This window comes from Rhodamnia argentea, chromosome 11, assembly GCF_020921035.1.
Source record: "Rhodamnia argentea isolate NSW1041297 chromosome 11, ASM2092103v1, whole genome shotgun sequence".
Classification (NCBI taxonomy): Eukaryota; Viridiplantae; Streptophyta; class Magnoliopsida; order Myrtales; family Myrtaceae; genus Rhodamnia; species Rhodamnia argentea.
In genome coordinates, this window is record NC_063160.1 from 7,277,923 (window position 1) to 7,283,922 (window position 6,000).

Consider the following 6,000-nt stretch of genomic DNA (forward strand, 5'->3'; position numbering starts at 1 on the left):
AATGCGGCCTCGGTGCACTAAGTAATGCGACAGACTGTTATTGATCTTGAATAGTATCCCCTAGCTCAAGTGTCCACATGCATAAACTTCCACATTAAATAGTAGGTATAGCAATATTAAATTATGCAGATCAACCTAACTATGGCTGAGATTGCTCCAAATGGAAACAGATTAGCTATTGCAACCATTTATTGGCTTACAATTTTGTTGATTTGTAATGTTCGGCCGCTCTTCATATAAAAGCTACTTAACTCATTCCAGAGTCGAGATTGTTTTGTCTTAATACGGAAGGTGTACGATTCAGACATGACAAGAAAATTGATGAATATGTTTAAAAAACTGGCACTTAAAAGAAGATTCACTTATCATCTGCCTGGCCACGAGTCAAATATTATATTTTCATATATATAGATATTGGTAAATCAGCATGGTTCCAGTTTTGTGCTAGGAAATATGAAAATGTTTATTTCGAAAAAATTATTAGGCTCTATCAAAATACCAAGTGACCATCCACGCAACTAATGACGGGGCACCACGTGTCATTAACTTGTTTATTTACCTTTTTTTGTTGAAATAAAAATGCCTTTTTATATATAAGAATAATCAAGAGGTATATAGAAGGCTTTCGATTCTAGCAAATCCCAAATAATTGGGTACGAAAGCAAAAACTTAAAAGCACATAATAAAGCACAGTCTGCAGCTGGAAGCATACTCTTATCTCTCGAGAACAGATTTGCTATAGTAAAAGTTCGACGGACGATCATCAGATTTAGTGATGAGCACGCTCCAAGCTCACCCACTCCATTTGCAAAGGCTTGTGGTGCGCATCTAGAATCGACGTCCTCATTACCATCATCTTGCAAAAACACTAACGTCAACATGTTGAAAGAACACAAATCAAATATCTATAAGGAACTTTCAAATCTATATCTAGATCTAGCTCGGAAGAGCAAAACCTCCCTCCCCCGCCCCAAAAAAAAAAAAAATTGACCCAATTATAAATCGAAAGAGGAGAGCGGCCTAATCTTCACTATGTTATGGAGTCACGTCATGAACATCCTCTTTGTTGGTTGTCAATCAGACAAATAGTCGAACTTGTCTTCACGCTCCCCCAAGACTAGCTACAAAAATTTATTCACAAACACAAACTCCCAGAGCATAGCGGGAGAGAAAAGAGACACCAACGCAAGAAAAATTAAAGATAAACGAGTCTAAGAAAGAGGTAGAGGGGAAGGGGAGGGAGGGAGGGAGAGAAAGGGGTAGAGGGGAATGGGAGGGAGGCCTTCTCCCTCCCTCCCAGGGGTAGCTCGCAAAAGGAGGGTCTTGAGGCAGCGCTTTTTGGGAGGAGGAAACCCTAGGTTGGAGCAGCGCTTCTGTTCATAATCACTTGTTTATTTACCTTAAGGATAAACTTTTAGTGCAATTTGTTGCTTATTGATTGATTGCATAAATAGCTTCATGATGCTCCGGAAGTACCCAATAATTATTTACGGCATCAAAAGGCTGTTGAATTTGGAAAGGACGGAGAAATAGAAAACCTAACAAAAATTGGAAGAAGCACATCCCTCATCTCTATTAAGAGGATGATCGAACCATTGCGAGGGTTGGTTGAGGGGTTCAGATCCAGAACTTGGATTGCAAGTCGAAGGTCGTAGGTCCGATTCCTCGATCTATCCTCACTCTTCGGAAAACTTCGGTTAGTTTGCCAAGGCAGGTTTGGGCTTAGGTGTCTGGCCTTGAGCTCCCCACTCGCATTATCAACAGACATGGGTGACAAGCTTGTGGCTTGGACAGCCGTATGCAGGCAAAAATGCGCGGCTTTAAACATCACATTCTCTTAAGACGATAACGCTGATATATCTTTTCTGTGAAATTCTAAAAGTTTAAGCTGTTAAATAAAGGCACTACTTATTATTTCAAGATTTATCCCTCCCTTCTTTACACCTAATTTGGTCTTTTTTCCTAGTACAAGGGTGGAATATTGAATTGGCGAGACAAATATGGCCTGAAAAGATTTGAACCCAAAATCTGATACTATTTGAGATTTTGCGAGAACAATTGTTATAAAAGCTTTAGTTATTAAATAAAGGCATGACTTGTTATTTCAATATCCTATCATGTTTTGTGCAGAGAAGTAATCAGTTCTTTTGCTGATGTACTTCTTGAAATAGTCACCCAGTAATCATGGAAAGTGATTCAAAATTGGTTTTTGGTCCCAGCACAGTAAGTGTGTGTGGTGGGGGGCAGGGGGGAGGGGGTGGTGGTGTAATCTACAGCTGTATCGAGATTTCCATAGAAGGTGAAATCGAGAGTTATCAAATGTTTGGTGGTCACTCTCCTTTCGGAAGCCCACGCCATGTCCATCTAGAGATTCTACAGGCTAAGGACAAGTTGCAGGACTGTGATAGCGCAGTCAAAAACAATGAGTTCGTTTTTTTTTTTTTTTTTTTTTTTGGGCTGAGCATTGATAGGCTCTGGGTCATCAATAAATACAGCCTAAGAGCAAAAGAAACTAGCCCTTTAGTGGTTAGTTGAGTTGACAATGTTTCCCCCACATAATGAATGCATTTGAGGATCTCGACGATACCCTTTGTTATTTATCACGAGGGTGTCGTCCAATGTCATTGTTAAACAGAAAATGTTTGATATTAGGCTCCCTTTGTTTGGAAGAGAACATTTTTTCAAGTTGTTTTTCGGTTTTTCGATGTTTCGGTGATGGAAAACTAATCAATTTATAATAAAAAAATTCCATTAACCGAAAATAACAAGTTTAGATTGGAGGAAAACTACTTCTCTTTCTGGCAAGAGAAAAAAATACTTTCTCTAGACTACCAAACAAATGAAAACTAACCGTTTATCTTGAAAGCATTTTCCATGAACAAACTTTTTTCCCTTAGTATGAAGTTTACAGTGAAACAAATGTACCTTTAAGCTCCATCTATTTCGCAAAAAATGAATAATCTAAAAACGACTTTCCCAAAAATAGTCGCTTTTATCATTTGAAATAAGTAATCGATGAAAATGTTTTCATAATCGACAATAATTTATATCTAAACATTTCCAACGATGAAAATATTATCGTCATTCATTTTTTGTAAGAGACACAAGCGATAATTTATATTTTTTCCATTTTTTAGAAAAATATTATTCAAATAATTCATTTTTTTTAAACAAATGCACATGTCGATACGATAGAAAATTATGTGTTTCCTCGTGCAATTGCTTGACAAGTACCCCAAAATATGGTTTGGTAAGATCCTCGTCATAAATAAGAATTTGTACCGTCAAGACATTAAGATTGATAAAAAATATAATAAGTTTATAACAATAAAAGTTTCAGATGACATCTTTTGAAATCTCAATCTAAGTAAAAGTATCTTATTCTGTTCTAATTTTTTCATATATGGAGTCAAATAAACAAGGTCTAGTAGTTAGTTATGTGGTGAAGAATTGGGATGAAATATATAGACCTAGGATGATTCGTAATGCATGCACTATGAAATTACCTTAGCTATTCATATAGTACCTACTATATTTCTTTAAAGTTGAATATATATGGAAGAACAGAACATGATTTTTTGTTTCTCTCTCCTTTTTTTTTTTCATTGGGGGTCGAGAGTTTTTGCAATTAAAGGACGTTCCATCAATCTTTCAAGGGAAATCCCATATGAAGTATGGGCAAGAGGACCAATCTAAAATAATATGTTGTATTAAAAAAAAGTAGCCGCGGATATAATTTCACGTAAAAATTGTCGTTATTTTGTCACTCGCAACATAACGTAGGATAGATAGTAAAATTATTTTGTTTCCATCCATATATAAAGTCATATAACATTATAACAAAGGTTCCTTAAGGATAACCATACTTAACAGAAACGACCAAACAATCCAATCAAACTAAACAGAAACAATCCATGATCAATTGACTTGGATTGAATAGAAACATTCCACGATCAATAAATTCTTCGTAAAATATTGGTACAAAATGTTTGATTAATATAAGCTATTAAAGTATCCAAATGACATACATCGTTATCAAGTGATATTTCTTTCTGCTTATACAATTTTGCGATGTTATTATCCGTATAACTCTTTTCTAGCTCTTCAATGGTCCCTCCATAATGCTGAAACACAACAGAAATTAGCTAAACAGAAAATTGAGATTGAAAAAATGAACAATAGAATGTCTCAAAGCTTCCTTTCACTAGGAGACTTAAACACCATTTTATATGGTATTAACCCTAATTAAAATAGGAAACATAAAATTACGAAAACGCTAATTAATTTGTTCTCTCAATTACGATTATCAAAATCAATAGAATGTCCAAAAGCTTCCTTCCACTAGGAGTCTTAAACATCCTTTTGTACAGTATTAACCCTAATTAAAATAAGAAATATAAAATTACGAAAACGCCACCGGCATTACGAAAAATGCCTAAAAACTCATCAAAACAACTCCGAAATGTAAAAAAACGACGTCGATCACAGCAAAGCGTGAGTTTTGATCAACAGCCCATTTCCATGCAGCCGACCAAATTTCAACCCATTCCGAGTTCACCAACTCTAAGTGCATCATCCTCCCTCGCTAGGAAAAGATTCGCCCTCAAATCTGCTTCATCTTCATTGATATCAATCTCCTCATGTTCTTTCTCATCTACATGGTAAGGTGGCAAATCTGCTACATTAAAAGCTCCGGATACATTGTACCCACCCGATAGCTCAATCTTTTAAGCATTGTCATTAATTGGCTCAAGAACTCTGAATGGTTCATCGGCTCTAAGTTGCAATTTGCCAAACCCGCTAGTTGAAAAACGCTCTTTCCCGAGGTGAATCCACACTGAATCACCCCTTTTAAAGATGACTCTTTTCTTGTGCCTATTCACTGCTTGCTTATACTTCATGTTCTACTTGTTGATCCGGTTATGAACCTATGAATGCGGCTCTTTGATCCGCTTGGCATCTTCTTCCGAATTGAACTGCTTGTGAATTGGCAATGGCGTGAGATCCAGAGGAGTAATTGGATTACACCCACGGACTATCTCGAAAGGACTCTTGCACGTAATTCGATTATGTGACCTGTTGTAGGCAAATTACGTATGAGGTAACACCAAGTCCCATTGCCAGGCTATCTCCAACCAAACTTCGCAGCAAGTTCCCCGAGCTTGAGTTGACAACTTTGGTCCGCCCATCGGTCTGGGGATGGTGAAAGGAACTAAACTGCAATCTAGTTCCCATGTACCTCCAAAGAGTGCGCCAAAAGCGACCCACAAACTTCTCGTCACGACCTGACATTATGGATTTGGGAACTCCATGTAACTCAACAATCTCCCGAGAAAACAATCAAGTGTCCTGTGAAGCATCAAAGGTCTTGTTACAAGGAATAAAGTACACCATCTTCGAAAATCTGTCGATAACCACCATTATGGAATCTTTGTTTCTTTGTGTTGTTGGCAATCTCAAGACGAAATCAAGGCCGACATCCTCCCATGGTGCAACCGGGACCGGTAGAGGCATATATAAACCAACATTGGTACCTCTGATTTTTGCCACATGACATACCGTGCACCTCTCTATAAATTGAGTCACATCACGCTCCATTCGAGGCCAATAAAAGGGCTCACACAGCAATACCATCGTCTTATCCACCCCAAAGTGCTCGACTAGACCTCCCGCATGACTCCCAGTAATAATGTATTCTCTCAAAGAACACCGAGGGATACACGACTTGTTACCTTTGAAAAGAAAACCCTCCACAATCAGAAACTGCTAAAAGGGCCCTGTTTGATATTTCCTCCAAATATCTCCAAAATAGGGATCATCAACACACAAATCCTTAAAAGAATCAAAGCCCAAAACTCTCACCTGCATCATAGACAGCAGAGAATGTATTACGCCCAATGCATATGCTACCTTATTCAACACTTCTGTCTTATGTTGAATGGCAAAACCGAAAACCCGAAGAAACTCCACCCACTTTGCATGCCTAGCATTCGGTTTACA